Here is a 23,747-nt window from a genome sequence, read left to right on the forward strand (position 1 = left end):
AAAAGCTTGAAATCTGTAGCATATCTTTTAACTGTTTATGAATTTTAAAAATTGTATAGAAGTTTTCAATTCTAAAGTCATCAATGTTTCAATTTTTTTTTTTTTTTTGGTCTGGTTTGTGCTTTCTGATTCTTATTCAAAAAATCCTTCTTTAGCTGAGGTCATAAAGATTCTTGTATATTTGCTTCTAAAAATTTTAAGAATTTGCTTTTCATATGTAGGTTTTTTTTTTTTTTTTAAAGATGACCAGTAAGGGGATCTTAACCCTTGGCTTGGTGTTGTCAGCACCAAGCTCAGCCAGTGAGCTAACCGGACATCCCTATATAGGATCCGAACCCGTGGCCTTGGTGTTATCAGCACCGCACTCTCCCGAGTGAGCCACAGGCCGGTCCTGTATGTAGGTCTTTAATCCACCTGAAATTTATGTTTGTGTGTGGTGTGAGTAGCACTCTGATTTTTTTTTTTTCTATGTGGATAACTAGTTGGCCTGAACCATTTGTTAATGGATATTAATTGTACTTTCTCTAATCAACTTTTTGGATGTGTGTAGGTCTGTTCTAGGATCTCTATTCTTTTCCATTGGCCTGCTCAATTTCCACATGACTTAAATTATTATATAAGAAGCCTACACCTAGTAGGGCAGATCTCTCCACCTTGTTCATCTTATTCAAACTCCACTGACATTTTTGTTGGAATTGAATTGAATTGAATTCATAGTTTAACATGGGGAGAACTGGCTTCTTTGTAGTATTGAGTCTTCCCAGCCAGAGATATGGCCAATAACTCCATTTGTTTGGGTTTATACCTTTCAATAATATTTTATGACTTTTTCATTGAAAATCTTTTTTATTTCCCTTGTGTTAGATTTTTCCCTAGATAGTAATGGTTGTTATTGTGTGAGTTCCCATTTTCTGTTGTTGTTAGATACACTGTTTGGGGGACGGGTGAGGGTGGGGGGCTTGGTGGCTGGCCAGTACAGGGATTGAACTCTGGATCTTGGTGTTAGCACCACACACTTACCAACTGAACTAACTGGCCAGATCTGGTATACTGTTAATTTTAGTACATTGATCTTCACTTCAACTGAACTCTTTTGAATGCTAAATGGTTATATTTAGATGTTCTTAAATTGTAGACAGTCACATTGGCTAAATTTAGGAAAGTCTTGTCTTTCTATTTCTTATACCTCATTTCTTTTTTGTGTCTTAATACTTTTGTCTAAGCCCTTTTGTTCAATATTGAATAGAGATGGTGAGCATTCTTATATTATTCCTGACTCTAATAGATGTTCTTTCCTGTTAAACTTGATAATAATAATACTAACTGCAACTTATTAAGTACCTACTGTGTGCCAGGTCCTGCATCAGTGATTTGTTTCTAATTTTTATAGTATCTTGCAAGGCAGATAGACTTATCCTCATTTTATAGAAGAGGTAGAGTAATTTGCTGATGACATGATTAGTGAGTAGAAGGTCTAGGAATCACTGTTAATCCTGGTGTTTTACTTCAAGGAAAATCTCTCAGTAAGAAGTCGGAAGTCTTGCTAAAGTGAAATGCTGACATTTCTTTATCTATGAATTCTTCATCTGCTATGTGCTTTAGAAACAGTACATATTCCCTCAGTACTTACCATCCACAGACCTTACTTATTGCTTCCTTTTATATCCTGTTGATGTGAATGAATACTGTTGTTGTTTTTAGTCTTAATTGTGGCTTAATTCAGAGTATGTCTTATTAATTACATAAGCAGACTTTACCTGTCAGAATCATCAGCAGCTTACCATACTACATCTCTTTTTTGGTTCTTTAGATATTTGATGGACTTTCATGTGTCACCCAGATGTGGGAGAAGTCTCACTCATCTAAGCTTCGTTTGCTTTTCAGAAATTTTCTTATGGGAATTTAAACATAAATAACAATAGAGAATAGGTTTCTTTATAATTGTCATAAAGTTGAATTACTTAAACTTGTTCACTGAAAAATTTTGGCTCGCATTACTATATTTCCCCACATGTATATTAAAAATTCACACACAGATGAAAATGGCAAACTGTCAATACTTGATTTCTGTTCCCTATTTTTCCACTTTTGTCATATACTTAGATATCTTTTTTTTTTTTTCTTTTTATAGATGACCAGTAAGGGGATCTTAACCCTTGACTTGGTGTCAGTACCACGCTCTCCCACGTAAGCTAACCAGCCATCCCTATATAAGGATCCGAACCCATGGCCTTGGTGTTATCAGAACCACACTCTCCCAAATGAGCCACAGGCTGGCCCATACTTAGGTATCTTTTGACCCCCATGGAAAAAATATAGAATGTTCAGAACTACCAATAACAGGAAAAAGAGAATTTTTTTCTCATTATAATGTTTCTCATCATAATGGATTCTTAAGCATGTTCTCCATGTATGTAGCATGCTATCTCGATATCTTTTGGCATAATTGTTACACATTTAGCATGGATAGCATACAGATTGGTGTCTTCAAAAAGGCCAGCCAGATAGGCCTTCATTTGCTGTCTGCAAAGCACCAGTAGCTGTGCTCTGGATGTGCAGATCTGTTTTGAAGGCCTGAGCAATTTCTCACATCAAATGCTAGATAGGAAGTTTGCAAATCAATTCAGTGGACTTCTAATATTGTCTAATTTCATAGAGTGCCACAGTACCAGACCTGTAATCATGAGGTTCTTCATCCCTCTAGTAAAGGGCACACTCTTGTGAGCAGTTTTTGTAGCCCCATTGCTTCCCTGGGGGCTTATCACTGGTTTAATTGCAGGCAGTCTGTTTGTACAAGCCACGGTGTAGAGACCTCCTCACTTACCCCCTCTGCTGCTGGAGCTCCTGGAACTGGAGACGGCATTGGCATTAGAGAGTGACAGCAGTATGCTGCTAACACAAATGAAAGAAACAAAGTTGGAATATTTTAAAGTAAACCCACACGTCATTTCACCTGTAAATACTTCAGTATGCACCTATAACTAATAAGGACTTTATAAAAATAAACACCATACCATTATACTTCATGAAATTAGCAATAAGCTTATTCATTCAATACCCAGTTGGTGTTCAGTTTTCCCCAATTGTTTACAAAGTATCTTTTTTATGATTGTGTGATCTTTTCATAAATATTTACTTACAGTTAATATTGTAGTGTATATATAGTTATGCACATTAAGATGTTTGTACACTATCATAATTATTCTCCCTTGTCATTAAAAAATTTATAAACATCATGAGAATGACTATGAGATTTATTCATATGAATGTGTCATCGTTTATTAATGTTGCTATTGTTGGTTATTTAACTTATTTCCAGATTTTTCTTTATTATAATAGTGCTTGTGAAAATTTTTATATACAATATTTTTATCTTTGATTATTGAAGAATGGGATTTCAATGAAGAGCATTTGAAATGCTTAGAATAGTGCCTACATTATAGAAAATACTCAAAAAGGTTTTGGCAAATGCAACTTGTTTTTATCACTTAATATGTACTGGAGGTCTTTCCATACTACATATGGATTTAGTAAATGATTCTTTAAAAGAGTAACTTTGTGAAGGAACATCAGCATTCAAATATATTGCAATTTGTTTCATCCCTCTTGATCCCCACTCTGTCCCAGCTACCACCTCATTTTCTTTTTACAGCAAAATTATTTGAAAGAGTTGTCTATTCTTCCTATACCCAATTTTTCCCCTTTTTCTCTCTTAAACCCACTCCAGGTAGGCTTTCATGATGACTACTTTCTGTTTCTAAATCCAATAATCAGTTGTAAGTTCTCATCTCATTTGACATACCACCTTCTCCTGCTTGAAATACTTTTTTGCTTGGCTTCCAAAACACCACGTCTTCTTTTCTCACTGCCCCCCTACCCACCCCCGCCATTTTTTTAAAATAAAAAATTTCAAACATATAAAGTAAATAGGATAATTAAAATGAACCCCTGATGTACCCTTCAACAATCATCAGTATTCCACTGTTCTTCTTTAATGTATAACTCCATCCATGGCTTATCCCCACCTGATGATTCTTTTTCTTTTTCTTCTTTAAGGTCTCATTTATTGAGTATAATTTACATAGAGAGGGCCGGCCCATGGCTCACTCGGGAGAGTGTGGTGCTGATAACACCAAGGCCACAGGTTTGGATCCTATATAGGGATGTCTGGTTCGCTCACTGGCTGAGCATGGTGCTGACAACACCAAGCCAAGGGTTAAGATCCCCTTACCGGTCATCTTTTAAAAGAAAAAAAAATAATAATAATAATTTACATAGAGTAACACCCTTTTTTAGGTGAACAGTTCTCTAAATTTTGACAAACATATATAATCTTGTAACCACCACTAGAATCTAGATACAAAATATTTCTGTTACCTCATGTGGTTCCCTATTACCCCTTGTATTTGGTCCCTTCCCTTTACCCTCAGACCCTATCAACCACTAATGTATTTATTGTCTCTAAATACATTTATAGGTATTTACTGGCTTTTCCAGAATGCCATGTAAGTAGAATCACATAATAGATAACATTTTGAGAATGGCTTCTTTTACTCAGTGTAATGTCTTTGACATTCATCCAGGTTGTCGAATACAAGGGTACTTCAGAAACTTTGTGGAAAAATTCATATTATCTTTTTTTTTTTTTTTTGGTGGCTGGCTGATGTGGGGATCCAAACCCTTGACCTTTGTGTTTCATATTGTCTTTTAATTCTATTTTTCTATGAACATTTTGAAGTACCCTCATATCAGTCATCCATTCCTTTTTATTGCTGAGTAGAATTTCATTGTATGAATGTACCATAGTTTATCTGTTGACTCACTGAGTCAGTCTTGGTAGAGATTTATCAGTTTTATTGATCTTTTCAAAGAACCGTTTTTTTTGTTTGTTTTGTTTTGTTTTTGTGTTTTGGTAGCTGGGCAGTACAGGGGTTGAATCTTGGACCTTGGTGTTATCAGCACCACACTCAAACTAACTGAGTAACCAGTTGGCTTTTGATTTCATTGTTTTTTTCCCCCTTATGTTCAGTTCCATTGATTTATGCTTTTTCTTATTACCTTCATTTTGATTGTTTTGACTTTATTTTGTTCTTTTTTTAGTTTCTCAAAGTGGAAGGTTAGATTATTGATATGAGACCTTTCTACTTGTATTAGCTTGGGCTGCCATTGCAAAAATACTACAGACTAGATGGCTTAAATAGCAGAAATTTATTTCTCATGGTTCTGGAGGCTGAGAGGTCCAAGATGCAGGTACTGGCAAGGTAGGTTTCATTCTGAAGCCTCTCTTTTGGCTTGTAGGCAGCTTCCAGCACATGTGAGTGTGCTCATGACCACTTCTTCGTGCACAATGTGGTGGAGGGAGAGAGAAGTTTCTGGTGTCTCTTCTTATAAGGACACTAGTCTTATTGGATCAGGGCCCCACCCTTATGACTTCATTTAACCTTATTTACTTCCTTAGAGGCCCCATCTCCAAATATAGCCACATGGGGGTCAGGGCTTCAACATACAGATTTTTGTGGGGGGCGGGGGGCACAAACATTCAGTTGATAACACTGCTTTTCTAATATAAGCATTTAGTGCTACATATGTTTTTCCCTCTAAGCACTTCTTTAGTTTGTATCCCACAAATTGCAGTATGTTATATTTACATTTTTGTTTAGTTCAAAATATTTTCCAATTTCTGTTGAGGTTTTCTCTTTGACCCGTGGATTATTTAGAAGTGTATTATTTAATTTCCAAGTGTTTGAGGATTTTCTTGTTTTATTTTTCTTACTGATTTCTAGTTTAATTCTGTGTGGTCAGAGAACATACTTTATATGATTTTAATTCTTTTAAAATTGTTAAGGTTCTTTATGACTCAAGATGCGGTGTATCTTGATGATTGCTCCATGAGCACTTGAAAAGAATATGTATTCTGTTTTTGGTTGGAGTGTTCCATAAATGTCAGTTAGATCCTATTGGTTGATGATGGTGTTCAGTTCTTTCTATATCCTTGCTTCTTTTCTTTTTTTCTTTTTTTTTTTAAAAAAGATGACCGGTAAGGGGATCTCAACCCTTGGCTTGGTGTTGTCAGCACCACGCTCAGCCAGTGAGCAAACCGGCCATCCCTATATATAGGGATCCGAACCCGTGGCCTTGGTGTTATCAGCACCGCACTCTACCGAGTGAGCCACGGGCCGGCCCTATCCTTGCTTATTTTCTGTCTAATGGTTTTATCTATTCCTGAGAGAGGGTTGTTGAAATTTCCAACTGTAATTGTGCATTTGTCTGTTTTTCTTTTTAGTTCTGTTTTTGCTCTGTGTATTTTAAAGCTATGTTGTTAGGTGTTAGATATATAGAATTGTTTTCTTCTTGGTAGGTTGTTCCATTTATCATTATGTAATTTTTTTTTTTCTTTTTTGTGACCGGTAAGGGGATCGCAACCCTTGGCTTGGTGTCGTCTGCACCACGCTCAGCCAGTGAGTGCACTGGCCATCCCTATATAGGATCTGAACCCACGGTGGGAGCGCCACTGCGCTCCCAGCGCTGCACTCTCCCGAGTTCGCCACGGAGTCGGCCCTAATGTTTTTTTTATCACTAGTCATTTTCTTTGCTCTGGGGTATGCTTTGTCTCATATTATCAAATTCCTACTCATTGTAACTAACAGAAAAGGAAAAAATGAAAAAGAAAATCATTACAGTTTTTTTTGGTCAGTGTTTATATGTTGTATCTCTTACTATCCATTTAAAAAATTAATAGGCTATTTCTTAGAGCAGCTTTAATTTTACAGAAAAATTGAGCAGAAAATACAGAATTCCCATGTACCACCCTTTGCCCTTCATACACACAGCAGTTTCCCCTATTATTAATGTCTTGTATTGTTGTGGTGCATGTATTAAAATTGATGAACCAAAAAGATAAATAAGGTGATGAACAATATTGATTGATATTATTAACTGAAGTCTATAGTTCACAACAAGTTGCACTGTTTGTGTAACACAGTTTTTTTGGATTTTGTTTTGTTTTAATTTATTTTTATTAGCATATTTATTGTTAGAAATCATACTTATTCTTTATGTCCCTCATCCAATCCCTCTTCCCCTTCTTCTCCCCTTGTCCCTCCCCCTCCCCACTCTAATAACCATAGATTTGCTCTCTTTATCTGATAGATTAACTGTTCCTCTTTTGGTTTGTTGCCTGGATGGTCTGTCCAGTACTGAGACAGGTGAGATCAAGTCCTCTTCTATTATCATAAATCACATGCTGCTTCTATTACCCTGGAGTGTGCTTTGTGTAAAGACAGGAACTCTTCTTTTGTTGTTGTTTTTTTGGTTTCTGCTAGTGCCTCTCCTTGTGCCAGTGCAGTTGAGAGTCTGGCATGCCATTTGCACAATGGCTGTGACTGCTGCTATAGAGACTTGCTGCTTTTGTGGCAGCTATGGCAATTGCAGTGACTATGATGGCTACCCATGTGGAAATGGTGTTTTTGGTGTACTCATTACCTAGTTGCAGCTGGGTTTGGCTTCCCTGGCTCCATGCCTCGCGACCCCGGTGGGGCCCTGGGGCAGTGGCAACAGCTTGCCTTGTTGTGGCTGGGTTCAGTTTCCTCTGGCTCCATGCCTTGGGAATCCAAGGGGGACCCTGGGAAGATGGTGGCAGCTTATCTGGTTGTGGCTGTATTTGGTTTCCCCCAGCTCCATGCCTCATTCTAAGATGTTGCGGAGCAGTTGGTGGGGAGAGGGGAGAAGGGAAGGGGATGGAAATAAGGTGGGAAGAGGGGGAGGGGACGTGATTGAGGCCTGTGGCAGCACCCTCATTCCAGCAGGGTAGACCAGGGGGCTTCCAGCGATGGCTTTGTCATTGCTGGGCTGGTTGCATATGTCAGGAGGTGTGGCTGAAGTCCTCGATCCCTCACTGCCTTGGCTCAGGAGCCCAGGGCACTTCTGCGGTGGCTTGGTGGTTGTTGCTGGGCTGGTTATGGATGTTGTGGGTGTGTGGCTGAGGCCCTCAGGCCCCCACTGCCCCAGCTTGAGGGCCTGGGGTGCTACCAGTGATGGCTCAGTGATTGTTGCAGGGCTGGTTGCAGATGTCAGGGGGGCATGGCTGAGGCCCTCAGACCCCCCACTGCCCAGGCTCAGGAGCTCAGGGTACAACTGGTGGTGGCTCAGTGGACATTGCTGGGCTGGTTGTGGATGTCAGGGGAGGCATGACTGAAGCTCTTGGGCCCCCATCACCCTAGCTCGGGGGCCCAGGATGCTTCCTGCAGCAGCTCAGTGGTTGTTGCTGGACTGATTGTGGATGTCAGGGGGTCACAGTGTTTTGGATTTTTACAAATTTATAATGTCACATATCCACCATTAAAGTGCCATACAGAAAATTTAATCCCTTTGCTTTTAACCTGCCTGTATCATCATATTTGAAGTGAGTTTCTTGTAGACAACATATTGTTGGGTCATGTTTTAAAATTTATTTGGACAATCTGTCCTTAAATTGTAATTTTTAGACCACTTACATTTAATGTAGTTATTGTTTACATTTTGATCTGCCATCTTATTTGTTTTTTCTTTGTTCCTTTATTCTTTAATCCTCAGTTGACTCCCTTTTTAAAATTTTTATTGAATCATAATTGATTATATATATTTTTGGTGTTCAATGTTGACATATGTTGATCAAATCAATATTACTAGTATATATATATTGTTACAAATTGACCTTATTCTTTATGTCCCTTGTCCAATCTTTCCCTATCCTCCTCTCCCTCCCACCACTGATAACCCTAGATTTCTTCTCTCCCTCTGAAAGAGTAATGGTTACTCTGTTGATTTGTTGCCTAGATGATCTGTCCAATGCGGAGAGGTGTGTTCAGGTCCCCCAATATTATCATAGAGCAGATGCTTCTTCTGTCACTATGGAATGGGCTTTGTGGAGAGAGACATCCTCTTCTTTTCTTTGGTCTCTGCTGGTGACTCTCCTTGTTTCAATGCACTCCAGTGGCTGGTGGACCATCTGCGTGGTGGTTGTAGTGTCTAGCCACTTTTGCAGCAGCCATGGTTACTGTGGTGGCTGTGGTGGGCCACCCACAAGGAGGTGATGTTATTGTCGTGCTCCTTGGCACTGGCAGTGTGCCTCATTGTGGAAGGGGTCTGGGCCCCTGCTTCATGCCTTAGGCCCCCCAGAGGACCCCGAGGTGCTGGTGGTGTGCCTGGTTGTGGGAGGGGGTCTGGTCCCCAGCTCGAAGCCTCAGACCCCCCAGTGGGCCCTGAGGCACTGGTAGTGTGCCTGGTTATATGTGTGGGGGGGTCTGATCCCTGGATCCATGCCTTGGGATGCCGGCAGGCCCTGTGACATTGGTGGTATGCCTGGTTGTGGGAGGGGTGCCTGGTTCCTGGCTTCATGCCTCAGGCCCCAAGGCACTGGTTGTGTGCCTGTGTCAGAACTAATTTTTTGTACTTTGCTTACTTCTAAAATGGAGGAACTTCCTGTGGGAATCAGTACTTGAGCTGTGTGGTTGAACTAAATTGCTGCTTTGCTGCTGTTTCCCTAGGGAAGGCTTTTTGTGCAGCTCAGGGTTTAATGGTTGATCTTATAGGTATGATCAACCTATAAGACCCTGTGCACCTAGGTTGTATAGAAACTCTGATCTGGGCCTGAGTCTTTTCATCCAACTTCATCCCATGCAATTCTATGTTCCTGACCAGTCTTCTCTGAGTGGTCCTGTGCTGATTGGGGGCCAGATCGGCTGTCCTTGCTGTGCCCTAGTGTTCTCCCAGTGGGCCCATCCCCCCCTCCACCCATGCTCCAAACACTTCCCATGGGACGGGCCCTGCATCAGTCCCTTGTGATGACTCACTGGCCTACGAATGGCTCCTTTTTTTCAGTTGTTGTGGCTCCTTGCTCCTGTGTGGGTCCATGGGAACCCTATTAGTGGTATTGCTGTCCTGGGGGCCACCAAGACCCCTTCTCCCCTGCCATCTCCAAGCAACTCCATCTGAAGGGCACAGCTGCGGCTTCTGCCAGCTCCTGCTCCATGTGCTCAGCGGCTCCAGCCTTAAAGTGGCCATGGCCCAAAATGCTCCAAGCAGTTTTTTCTTTCTCTCATTGTGGTTTCTCCCGCCTTCATGAACTCTGTAGATCTCTCATCCTCTTTCCCTGAGCTCTAGTGGCCCCAGCTTGGCTGTTGTTGCTTTTTTATAGCTGTAAATTAGTTGATTTGTGGGAGAGAGTGATGCTGGGGACCATCTATTCTGTGATCTTGACCAGCTGCATTTGACTCCCCTTTCTTGCCTTTTGAGTAATTTGGACATTTTGTAGTATTCTGTTTTAATCATTTAAATTTATCTATTAAGTTTTGACGATAAAGTCATCCCTCAGGATCCACAAGGGATTGTTTCCATGACCTCCTGCAGATACCAAAATCTGTGGATGCTCAAGTCCCTTGTATAAAATTGTGTAGTATTTATTACCTGTGCAATTCTCCCATTTACTTTAAATCATCTCCATATTGTTTATAATAACTAATGAAGTATAAATGCTATGTAAATTGTTGTTATAATGTATTTTTTTAAGTTTGTATTATTTTTTATTGTTGTATTTTTTTTTTCTTCAAATACTTTTGATTTGCAGTTGGTTGAATCCATGGATGTGGAACCTTTTGGATATAGAGGGCTCACTGTATCTCTTTGTATTTTTGTTGTTGTTGTTGGTTGCTCTAGAGATCTCTCTACACACACATGCACACATATAAATGCATGCATGTGTATGTATACACACCTAACTTTTAATGGTCTACTTACAATTAGTATTTTATCATTTCAGATGGAACTTTGAAACCTTACCACATGATCTCTGCTTTAATGTTGTAGTTGTCTTATATATTACATCTATATACATTGAAAACCCCATCAGATAATCTTATAATTCTTGCTTTCAAACATCAAACATATTTTAAATAAAAAACATTTTAAGGAATTTAATAGAAGAATAGTCTATTATATGTAACCAAATATTTACCATTTATGATTTTTTCCCTTTATTTCTGATGTTCCAAATTTTGTTGTTATTATTTTATTATTTCTCTCCTTTTTTTTTAGTGGCTGGCTGGTATGGGGAGTCTGAACCCTTGACCTTGGTGTTACAACACCATGCTGTAACCAACTGAGCTAACCAGCCAGTCTCCTATTTCTCTTCTTTTTGAGGAACTTTCTTTGGCCATTCTTTTAGAACAGTTCTGCTGCAATGAATTCTCTTAGTTTTCCTTCATCTGAGAATGTCTTTATTTCATCTTCATTCCTGAAGGACATTTTCTCTGGATATAGAATTCTGTATTTATAGTTCTTTTGTTCAGCACATTAAAAATGTTGTCCACTTCCTTTTAGTCTTCGTGATTTTTAATAAGAAATATGAAGCCATTTGAATCATTGTTCCCTTAATAGGTAGTGCATCATTTTCCTCTGGTTGCTTTCAAGATTTTTTTCTTTGTCTTCTAGACTTTAGCTGTCAGATTATGATAAATCCAGGAATAGATTTTGTTGTATTTATCCTGTTTGGGGATTACTGAGCCTCTTGAAACTATTGGTTTATATTTTTTGTCAAATTTGCGAAATTTTTGGTAGTTATTTTTTTCAAAATTTTTTCATCACACCCATTCTCCTCTTTTTCTGGGGCTCTGATGACCTGAATATTAGACTTTTTGGTGTCTTATAGGTCCTTGATGTTCTGTTTGGGATGTTTTTTTTTAATTTCAATTTTTTTTTATCAGATTCAATATTTATATTTGATATTTCTATAGATGTGTCTTCAAATTCACTGACTCTTCCTCTGTTATTACTGTTCTGCTATCTAACCCATAGATTGTGTTTGTATTTGGTTGTTATATTTTTCAGTTCTAAAACTTCCATTTGGTTCTTCTTTAGAAGAAATTCTCTGTTTCTTTGCTGAGACATTCTGTATTTCCATTAGTTTCAAGAGTGTTTGCCCTGACTTATTAGCATTTATTTTATTTTATTTATTTTTTATTTTTTTTTTTTTTTCGTGACCGGCACTCAGCCAGTGAGTGCACTGGTCAGTCCTATATAGGATCTGAACCCGCCGCGGGAGCGTCACCGTGCTGCCAGCGCAGCACTCTACCAAGTGCGCCACGGGCTCGGCCCACTTATTAGCATTTAAAAAATATCTGCTTTAATATCATTGTCAGGCATTTTATTCCACCATCTCTGTCATTATGATGTTTTGACTATTCATCTATTTTCCTATACAAATTGAAATTATTTTGGTTCGTTATATGCCAAATAATTTTAGATTGTATCTTGGAAATTTTGAATATTATGAGGGTCTGGGTCTTGTTTAAGTCCTACAGTGAATGTTGACTTTTGTTTTAGCAGACATTTGACCTGGTTGGGTTCAAGTTGTAAATTCTGTTCAGCCTTTTATAGGTGGTGATTACAAAGTTATTTCAGTTTTTGAAGTCTTTGCCGTGCTATTTAGATCTGCCATGCATACATCTAGTAATTCATCTGACTTAGTTGGTGACTATTCTTATAGTTCAGAATGACCTTATTGTTAGGAGGTACATACTGAATTGTTTTAGGTGTGAAGAGTCATTGTGAGAACATTTCAAATAGTTCTGAAAAAAACATATATATATACATACATGTACATGTACATAATTAACATATATGAATCCAGGTTATTGTTTTACTGTTTTTACAAATTCTCTGTTAGACATTTCTCAAACAAAAACTGGGGGAAAACAAAGAAATACAGGTCAAAACCATTTTATTCCTCTTCTTAAAAACTGCCAGTGACCTCTCATCTCATTAACTGTGAAAGCCAGATTCCTTTCAGTGATCTTTTTGGCCCTTCAGGATCAGCCTTCCAAGCCCCTAATGGCTTCTCATCTCACTCAGAGTAAAAGCCAGAGTCCTTCTTTTTCTTTGGTATGACCCTTAATGGATCTAATATTCCTAGTGCTTATTATAGTGCCTGGCCCATACTAAGAACATAAGCACATAACAAATGTGTGATTGAATAAATAAATAAATGTGTCTTTGTGACAGGTTTTATTTTTTTCCTTAGAATGCCTGGACCCTAGCCATATGTTATTTTGTGCTATTGCAGACTTTGTACAACCTGTAATATCCATTACTTCTGTAGCAATAGAAATTATTACTACCTTTCCTTGGGCTCTTAAAAATCAGAATTTGAAGGTCATATCTAAGTTTGCTCTCCCAGAGCTGTGTATATGCTGTAGAACTATTCTTTTCTGGTCTCTTTTGTACCACTTCCTTTATTTCAATCTATTTATCCTCATCCCCATATTTATACTTTTATATTTTTATCCTTTTTCATCAGTTCTGTCAGTAAGATACCTTCATGGTTTCTTTTTTTTTCTCATTTTATAGCCAAAGTACTCATCATTTGGGGGCAAAATATCAGAGGAGGAACAGATAGCTACTAGTATCCAATGCTGCCTGCCTTCTGCCCCCAAATGAAAAATGATTTTTCTGAATATAGCTGGCTGGAAAGAAAATTCTTTGTAACTAGGTTTGGTCTTGGTTTTACATTTCTAAAGTCCAGCCCAGTAGCTTTTAGGCAAAGACCATTTTTCTGGCCTTGATTATTTTGCAGGTAAGAAAAAGGCAAGGTAAATTTAAAGGTGAGCTTGTAATTCAGTATGTACCCCCGACTTTGTTATTGTTCACTAAAAAGACTCTTTTTCAGCATCTAGATACATGCAGCAGAAAGCAGCTGCTGCTGTGTCTTTAAAAGCTATCCTTAGAGCAGTGTGGAGGCACGCATGCCACTGAAGTACTTGAATGAGAGGTAGAAGAGGAGGTGGGAGGGGATGCTCTTACAGCCTGTGTGTGTGTGCAAGTGTGACTGTTAGCAGAGCTCGGGGTGACATCTCTCCGAACAGCTGGGCCATGGTCTGCTTCAGAGCCGCTTGTCAGAGCAATTAACTTGCTGGAGACGCAGCAGCAAGGATCAGTAGCATTTCATTCAAGGGTGAAGGGGGCGGGAGGGGACCGTGGGCGGGGGAAGAGGCACAGGTTTCCCAGAAGGAATTTCTTCCGGCAAAATTCTGGCAGAACAGATCCTTATAATGAGATCTCCTTTAATAATGTGAGCTCGCTGTTGGTGTAAGTGCAGATCCATCTGGGGTGAGTTTTGGATAATTTTCTTTCTTTATGTAAAAGTCTTTGAACTCCACAGACTTGGTATGGAAGAAGCTAGAGATAATAGATATCTTTTCTAATCTTGGCCATTTTAACTGTATAAATACACACTAGAGAAATTAGAGAATTTTCAAGTGTTAATTTTTGTGAGGGTTTTGGGGGCATTTTTGTTTGCTGTTTTTTATCTTCAAAATATTTTTTAAATTAGGTTTGCTAGAACTTTTACACTATTCAGATTCTACCTTTTCCATAGCTATTTCAAGCAATGTTTCATTTAGATTTAGCTTATGAGAACGTTGGTGATTTCTGCTCTCCTTGGTGATGCTGTTGACGCACATTGCAGGAAGCAGGGAATCCCCTATAAATATCCTTCACTGTGTCATTACCCAGCTATCCACACCTGGCTGGTGAATATGCTTCTGTGTGCTGTGTCTTTATGTAACTGTCCCCTAGTCTCTTTAAATGTGATAAGAAGAAATATGTCACCTTTGCTCTGTCTAGGGAGCTTTTTTGATTATGAACATTCTAGGAGGAATTTGTTAAACCTTTTTACTAAAACATGCCTTTAGATGTGTTGAGGTTGTTCTATGAATTTTTGCTTCTTTTTTTTGGATTACTTGTTTGTTTCTTATAATTGGCTTGTTTTTGTTTGCTGGCTTTGGTTTCTAAAGAGTGCAGAGATGGGATTCCCTCTGCCTCCAGTGACGTAGTGGATTTTGTTTGCAGTCTTTTTCTTCTGAGAGGGAGGGGACGGAGAGAAGGAAGAAGAAAAATCCATCTGAAGTGGTATGTTCTCCCACCTATGACTTGATGATGATAACTGGGTACCATTGAATAAAGCTAAAGCAAAAATGGGATGTTTTAATGATAGAAGTGCTATTTTGTTTGTTTTCCTTTAGAATAGGCTCAGACCAAAGTCAGGATTGCTGAAGCAGGGTGCCTGTATTAACTCTATATTTCCTGCTGTTAATGAATTTTGCCTAATTGCTTTTTCTAAATATGAAAGGTGAAAGAACTCATAAGCCAGTATCTGGAACCTAGCGTCTGTTAATAATTCTAGATTGAGTTTTGGAATTTGGAATATTTCTGCCTTATTTGCACTGGTCCTGAGCAGGCGATTTGTATGATGTTTTCAGACCTCAAAAATAAGTAGTTACATAAAATTCCTTGCCACGGAAGGTTGTAGTAAAATTCTAATTTTTAGCTTATGTAGCTAAAGCAAAGCTTTAGGAAGAAATTGTTAAATATACTCTGAGGCGTGGGCATAACAGCCCAACCCATCTTTTTTGGATTGAGTGTTTGGGCTTCCAGTTCCTTTTTATGCAACTCCATTTTAATACTGCTGATCTCTGGAGGCCTGCCCGCAGAGGTCAATTTGAAAAACTCAGTAGAATAGAGCCTAGGAAAATTTAAGGTTTGCCTGTCTGTGGATGTGTGTTCGTGTGTTTATGTGCATATGTGGAGAAGTGCCTCTAAAAACTTTGCTTGTTTATTTTCTATCTTGATTTTCTTTTCTGTTTTGTGTTTTCATTTATTCTAAATTCTTTGTGTAAAGTGAAAAGATTAATAATGTCTACTTTTCAGCTTACATTATGCATTATTTTCTATGGTAGCTCAATTATATTAATATTTATTACAACCATAAATGTTTCAAACTAACAGAAATCTAAATTTATAAGGAAATGAGTGTGGGGGGGGAGAAAAAAGGAAGATAATCCTAAATGGAGAGTATTCCAGAAGAATAACCTATTTAGACGCTTGTCAGAGACTGGAGCTAAAAGGGTTAAGAGAAATTCGACTGCATCCTTGCATCTTGATATTAAAGCAAATATGTGGATAATTTCTTGCTAGCTTTTCAGGAAACCCCTGTGGTGGACAACCCTCATTAATTGTTGCTGGGAGACTACTCTGACATCACTGGGAGCAGTTTCCCTTCTGCAACTAGGACAGGAATAGCCTTTGAGGGGGAAGAAAACTGCTGTGAAATTAAAAGATGATGGTTTTTTAACTTGGTTTTTCTTCCATTTGGGGGTGGGTGGGATAGACTAAAGTCTTTCTCAAATGTTTCAGTCATTACCAAGGGAAAAATTACCAAAAGATCTTTTTATTTCAACTAAAAGTGGCTTCTTTTTATATCATTGTTTTCTAACCATCAAGGTTTTGGAAGAGATCAAGGAAAGAAAAGCTGTTTGTTGAAAGGTGTTAGCGAAGTTAAGATTTCAGTTATTTTTATTCTTCCCTTTTTTTCTTTTCTTTTCTTTTTTTTTTTAAAGGATGACTGGTAAGGGGATCTTAACCCTTGACTTGGTGGTATCAGCACCACACTCTCCCAAGTGAGCTAACCGGCCATCCCTATATAGGGATTTGAACCTGTGGCCTTGGTGTTATCAGCACCGCACTCTCCTGAGTGAGCCACAGGCCGGCCCTTTTTTTTTTTTTTTTGGAAGAGGAGGGTAAGATCAAGAGCAGCTTCTGCAAAAGGTGTTTTAGCATCACCTTGTTTGGATAATTAAAAATGTGATATATGTCAGAAGGACTTTGGCAAAATTGATAGGGGCCATTTCTGTGCCAAAAAGCTGCTATACCTACTTAGTTCTCTTTTCTCTGTGATGTCCTCCTCTTCTAGCCCCCACCACCCCTGACTTACTGTATAGCCTGCTAACAGCTTCTCTTTAGGAAAAATGGAGTGGTTGAATGCTTGGACTCTGGAGTTCAAATCCTACCTTTTCCAATTGCTGGTCCTCTGACCTTGGGTAAATTACTTAACCTCTCCATTTCTTCATATGTAAAATGAGGATAATCATACTACCCACCTTCTAGGGTTGTTCTGAGGATTAAAAGAGTTAATACATATAAAGCCTTTAAGTTTCTGGTCATTTAAAAGTCTTAGATAGCATTAGCCATTATTATTAATATTTACAAATTAAATAGGGTCATACCATTTTTGTGTCTTCAGGTCACATGTAAATTTTGAGAAAGCTGGAAGAGATTTTTAAGCCATGTACAATATTGTGTTTTAAAAATAAAGTTAAGCTCACTTGGGAGAATGTGGTCCTGATAACACCAAGGTCAAGGGGTCGAATCCCCATATAGGCCAGCTGCAAAAAAAGGGGGGCGGGGAACTAGCTGGTTAGCTCAGTTGACACAATTGATCATTTCAGGAAGTATCTTTTTGTTTTTTACTTTCTACTACTATTGGTTCTGATATACTTTCAAATCTTAGAACACTTGCTTTTGGTGTCTACCTCTGAAACTTTGTTACCTCTGCTTTTCTGTATGTGAGTTGATGTGGTGGTCTTCTTTCTCCATTTATGAGAAAATAAGATTTATATAAAGTGCTAGGTATGAAGACTCCTTAAAATCACTAGCATCAAAGAAACCTAGGATTTTAAGTGGACCAAATATCAAATCACAAATACTGAATAGCTTATATCCCATTCTATTTTACCTTCTTTTAATTTCATATTAAAGATTTGTAGTCTTATTCTTTTGTGTTTTTTGAGGCTTTGTCTTTTGAATTGCTCCCTAAACTACCAATGTACATTGACAAGAGCCAGTAATATGTGTAACACTAATGGCAAAGAGAATATCTCCCCATGTGAAGCTTTTATTCTTTCTTCCCTATTAATTTTCTTAGGCCAGTGATTCTCAGTGAGTCAGGGGTACATACTTTCCCTAGTGGAATATATGGGGAAAGGGGAGTTGTTATTATTAAAAGGGGGCAGGAATTGAAGAAAAATAAAAAGTGAGAGACACTTCCCTGGTGAATGCCCTAGAAGTCCTATGTACCACCATGGGACCTGGGAAGTGGATGTCACGTGTTGCTGGAGAAACAGTTGAGAAACACTGTATTTTGGTAGTATAACTGTCCTTGCTTCTATTAACTAGAGTGAACTAAGGGGAAATTTTTACCTTCAAAACTCTTGAATATATTTAACCTGGGGAGTTGATGAGAAATGTGAATAAAGATTTAGGTACAAAAATGTTCATCACAGCGTTTTTTTACTATAAAAATTAATGGCTACCTAAATTTCCAATGATCGGGAAATGGTTAGATAAATTATAGTATATGTACGTAATAGAACAGTGGATAACTGTTAAAATAACTATGTTAAAAGTAATTAATGAATGGAAAAGTGGTTACAATTTTAGTTGGAAAAAAGCATGATTTTAAAATATTGTCATGTAAATTACATAAAATTTTTTGGATATGGAAATATATCCAATATGGATACAAATTCCATACAGAGGAGGCCGGTTAGCTCAATTGGTTAGAGCACAGCCTTGTAACACCAAGGTCAAGGGTTTGGATTCTTGTACTGGCCAGCCACAAAATAAAAAAAACACCCCAAACCAAAAAAGGAATGAATTCCATACAAATATGGAAACAAAATTTAGAAAGATATACCAGAAATCATTGCTGTTATTCATAATAGTTATCTCTGAGGTATAGATTATGGGTGATTCTTCTTTTCTTCTCTATTCTTTTGTGTATTTTCTGTAAGTATAAATAAACCTGCAGTACTTTTCTAATAGTGAAAAATAATTTAAAAATTTAAAGTCCCTACTATTAGTACCTGAAAGTAAATTTTTGGGCATGTGTTGAATTCAGGTAAATGTGGTGACCTAGATGAGTTCCTGAGCAGTGTTTGGAACACAGTAACTGCTCAATAAATGATAGCTGCTGCCACTGTTATTTTTATTTGCAGAAGATAGCCTCCTGTGATCAGAGCCTGGGCCTTTCATATTGAAAGACGACATCAGTGGGCTGGCCTGTGGCTCACTGGCTCAGTTGGGAGAGCATGGTGCTGACAACACCAAGTCAAGAGTTAAGATCCCCTTACTGGTCATCTTAAAAAAAAAAAAAAGAAAGGTGACATCACTGAGAAAATATCCTATTTGTGCAGCTTCTTGTTCTTCTGAGGTCAATAAATATGCTCTCCTTCCATACCTATGGCCCAGGATCTTTAAAAAAAGGTTGTAGGAATAGAGTGAAATGTTTTGGTATTCTTTTGTGATGGTACAGAAGAAATTTGATGTAGGGAGAGGCCTAATAGTGACTTTCTTTGCAGTGACTGTTTAAAACAGCTTTAATATAATTTATGACTCCCACTAAAAGTTGATTTTACCCTCTTTTCTGGGTTGTCTCCTTAAGAATTCTTGGGAAATTAGAGACAGTGATATAGAAAAGATTTTCTCAGTTCTAGGAATTTCTGGAATTATGTCTCAATTTAGTCTGCCCTGTGGGTCTCTTGGAACACAGTGCTAACAGAAAAGATCTAGACATTCATGTACTTTGGACTTGTTTAGGAACCGAGATGGGCATGTAAGAAACAACATTCAGCATGTAAAAACCATACTGGAAATAAGTGTGTTGGTAGCTATTTTTACTGGGCAGGTAGTCAGTGTCAGAGAATCTTAATATTTTCTGTTTATCCTTCATATCCACTGTCGTTCTTAACATAAGTGACTTGTACAATAAATGCATGTTCATAAAATATTCCCTGAAAGAATCTCTCCTTTTTGGGGGGGGGGGGGTGGAGGCACTGACCAGTATAGAGATGGAACCTTGGACCTTGGTATTACCATCACTATGCTCTAACCAACTGAACTAACCATCCAGCCCAGACTATGGTCTCTTAACACCATAGTTTTTGTGATTGAGACCATTTTCGCTTCTAGAATGCACAACAATATAAATGTACTTAATATCACTGAACTGTGCACTCAAAAATGGTTAAGTGCTGGGGCCAGCTCATGGCTCACTTGGGAGAGTGTGGTGCTGATAACACCAAGGCCATGGGTTTGGATCCCTATATAGGGATGGCCTGTTAGCTCACTTGGGAGAGCGTGGTGCTGACAACACCAAGTCAAGGGTTACGATCCCCTTACCAGTCATCTTTAAAAAAAAAAAAAAAAAATGGTTAAGTGCTAATAACACCAAGGTCCAGGCTTCCATCTCTGGCCAGCTACCAAAAAAAAAAAAAAAAAGAAAGAAAAGAAAAAATTAAAATGGTAAATATTATGTATATTTTACTACAATTAAACAAACAAAAACACACAACAGTATGAGCCAGATGAAAATACAGTTTCCAAGATAATTTTGACCTTGACATCTCAGATTCTATCCAGTCCAGTTTTCAGTGTTTGTTTACCACCATATACCAGAAGGTGGGGACCAAAGGAGCTTGTTGCCTGAGATATTTCATCAATTATTGGTGGAAAACATGCCAGGAAAGGGGAATAGCTTCTAATATGTCAGGTGGATTTTATAAGTTAATGAGCACCATTAGGGAAAATGACGGTTGGTTTTTTTGTGTGTGTCTAGTCTCTTTATCCAGTTTGTAATTATCTTGTTTCCTCTTTGCTTCAAGGAGGTCAGCAGCTAAGGGAGAAAGAATGGGATGTGTAGAGCAAATGTATTATTTCCTCATTTGGACACAGCAGTGTTTTTTCTCTAAGCGTAGTGGAAAGTGGTAGGGGAAGGGAGTGTAGAGAAGAGGATAGACAATAGAATTCCAAGGACTGAATGAGCTGACTGTGGTTTGAGAATATGGAGAATAAGGGCCTAAGATCTGTGAGTCTGATGCTCATTTTAACATTTCACAAAAAGTTATGGGAAGCTTACAAAGGTCAGTAGTCCTAAATTAAAACCTTTAGCTCTCTCTATATCTTGTGGCACGGGAAGCTTCAGTATTGTGATTTCAGCTGAGCAGCACTCCCCTTATACTAATTCCTCAGTTTATCCTGGTGTTGGTTTTCTGGCAGTTCAAGGATTCCTGAATTTCTCAACTGAAATTAAACAAGAGAAAATCTCCAGGGTTTTTGGAATCCATTGTTATTTGCACAGATTCATTGTCTTTGCTATTCACTTCTCCTCCCCACTATTCATTTTTAGTATACCAGAATGGCAGCATTTCTTATTTGTCTGTAGACTATTCTCTGACAGTATTTGCAGCAGTTTCTGTGGAAAATGCTTTATTGAAGAAAAAAAAAGGCAATGGGAATCTTATCTTGTAGCTCTTAGTGATAGAGACTGTTGCCATGGAGTCCTGGATCAGATTGGCTGACCCAGGGGCCAATGAGCAGATAGAACATAAACATATCATCATTTAACCTTGCAGAATTCATTTATGCAGTGATAGATGACATTAATACCATAACTGTATATAGAAGCTGTGAAATAAAATGTTTCAAGAATGGTGTGAGGTGTTTTTCTCTTCTCTTTCAAAATTTGTTAAATATAAACACTGTAATTGCATATTCTTAATATGATTTGATTGGGAGAGGATGTGGTGGGAAACACCTGCTACCTGTCTGTGGATTGAGCTGCTATTGCAGTCAGTTGGGCTTGTGCCAAGTCTAAATCTAACAGTGGCCTTCTAGACCAGAAGAGATTTGTCTTTATATATGAAGCTGCTTTGCTTATTTTGGTAGCTTTAAAGCTGATTCAGAAACAGCTTTTGTCTCACTTGTTTTTCCTTCTTTCTCTTTCACTCCAATATGGTAGATCCCTGTTGACGTCCTATTTGTCTTGCAGTTTGGTCTGGAAATAGAGGATTAGCTGAGGGTAGCTTCCGTGTTTTCTATTTTCACTTCCCTAGCTTGTTCATATTTATTGACTTAAATATCTGGGAGATTTCACTGAGCTCAATGTTGGTTCCTTGTCATAGAAGATTATGGCATATATTATATGCCCTGGAGACTAAGAATGATTCATTCATACAAAGAAAATTCTCTCTCTAGGTCTTGTAAGTGGAAGAAATCAAGAGTCTTGTGTTTCTCTTCTTACACTTTATTTCAAGGGATACTTGAAAAATTATGGTGGGTCTTGCTCTTTGCTCCCCTAATGTTCTCATGCTTCACCATTTATAGAACTGAAGGATTGAAAGAGACCTCAAGAGGTCCATGAGTTTATTATTCTCCTCTTTTGAGTATCCGAGTCTCTCAGTAAGATGTGAACCTTTCATTATTCTATTGCCTCTGTCTCAGGAAAAAACAAACTTTAGATTCATCTGTTAAGCCAAGGGGAGCAAAAGGTCTGTATGATGTTTGACTGAATAACTTTTTGTGAGGGAGGCCTTAGGGTAAGAATAAGGGATTTTTTGTTTTTGTTTTTCATTGGATAGACATATAGCAGGAAGAAAAAGTATCAGGTTAGTCTGACAGGTTATAAGCTTGAACCTCACTTAGCTCACACAGTTGTTTAGAAACAGATCTTCCTTGCTAGGCTTTATTTTGAGTGGGAATCATTAATCTCTTGGATGAGAATTGTGGAAAGTCATCCTGATCTGAATTTGGGAAAGCAGCAGGTCATTTCGAGAAAATGGTGTGATATCAGAGAAAGAACAAGAGTTTCAAGCTAATCTTGAATTGAATTCTAGCTTTGCCACTTACATTCTATGACTATTTAGGCAAATTACTTTCATTCATTTAAAAATATATTTATTTATTATGTGCCAGGCACTGTTTTAGACCCTCGTTACAAGAAGTGAATGAAACAAAATCAAAATTCCTGTCCTCGTTTAGCATACATTGGGGAGAGAAAGACAGTTAACAAAATATGTGGAGTGTTAGATAGTGATAAATACTGAGGAGAAAAATAAAGGCAGGGAATTGGGTTAAGAAGTATTTGGGGGTTTTGTAATTTTAGTTATTGTGGCCAAAAGAAGAGCTCACTGAGATGACATTTGAATAAAGATCTGAAAGAACTGCATAAGCAAGCTGTGCGAGGGTGGAGGGTGGGGGGATACCATTCTAGGCAGAAGGAAGGAACAGTAAAGGCAATCACCCTAAAGTGGTTTTAGGGCACAAGAAAGAGCCATTGTGACTCCTCAGCGTCTAGTAACCACAATTCTACTCTCTACTTCTAAAGGAATGTTCTTTATTTTGATGGGTGCTGACTCTTACTCACCTTATAATGATGCTTATCTTTTTCCTTGCAGCAAAGGTAGCACAAGGTGACACTTTTATATCCTTGTAGTAGATTGAATTTTGTCCCCTCAAAACTCATTAAAGCCTGAATTGTGTTCCCCAAGTTTTATGTATTAGAAATTTAGCCCCGGGCCGGCCCGTGGCTCACTCGGGAGAGTGTGGTGCTGATAACAACAAGGCCCGGGTTTGGATCCCATATAGGGATGGCTGGTTAGCTCACTGGGTGAGCGTGGTGCTGACAACACCAAGTCAAGGGTTAAGATCCCCTTACCAGTCATCTTTAAAAAAAAAGAAAGAAAGAAAGAAATTTAGCCCCTACTATGACTGTTAAAGAGGGTGGGAAATCCTATTATGGTAATGGAAAGGTGGAGCCTTGAAGAGGTGATTAGATTGTAGGTCCGTGCAGTAGTGAATGGATTAAAAATGGTGGTCAGGGACATGGATCTGAGGGCTTTAAAAGAAGAGGAGAGTCTCTTTCTTGCTCTCTACTCTATCTGCTTCCACCATCTTGCAGTGTGAGACCCCTGGGTCACTGTCACCACCACCTGATGGACTTTAGACTTCCCAGCCTCAGAAGTGATAAATGTCATTTTTCTTTCTAATCACCCAGTTTCAGGTATTTTGTTATAGCAACACAGAAAATCTAATACAATTCTCCA

The 23,747-nt window shown here is 38.3% G+C and overlaps 1 protein-coding gene across 18 annotated transcripts in view; it reads left to right on the forward strand.

The window, feature by feature from the left end:
* The window catches only part of R3HDM2 (R3H domain containing 2), a 147,513-nt gene that overhangs the window by 67,504 nt on the left and 56,262 nt on the right, over positions 1-23,747 (forward strand). The window contains exon 3 of one of the 18 annotated variants that reach the window (XM_063076269.1): positions 2,132-2,187. The exons of 15 other annotated variants lie outside the window; for them this stretch is intronic. The gene's annotated coding sequence lies outside the window, so the exon portion shown is untranslated. 2 more of the 18 variants (XM_063076273.1, XM_063076274.1) reach the window with 2 other exon arrangements.

This window comes from Cynocephalus volans, chromosome 12, assembly GCF_027409185.1.
Source record: "Cynocephalus volans isolate mCynVol1 chromosome 12, mCynVol1.pri, whole genome shotgun sequence".
NCBI classification, from domain to species: domain Eukaryota; kingdom Metazoa; phylum Chordata; class Mammalia; order Dermoptera; family Cynocephalidae; genus Cynocephalus; species Cynocephalus volans.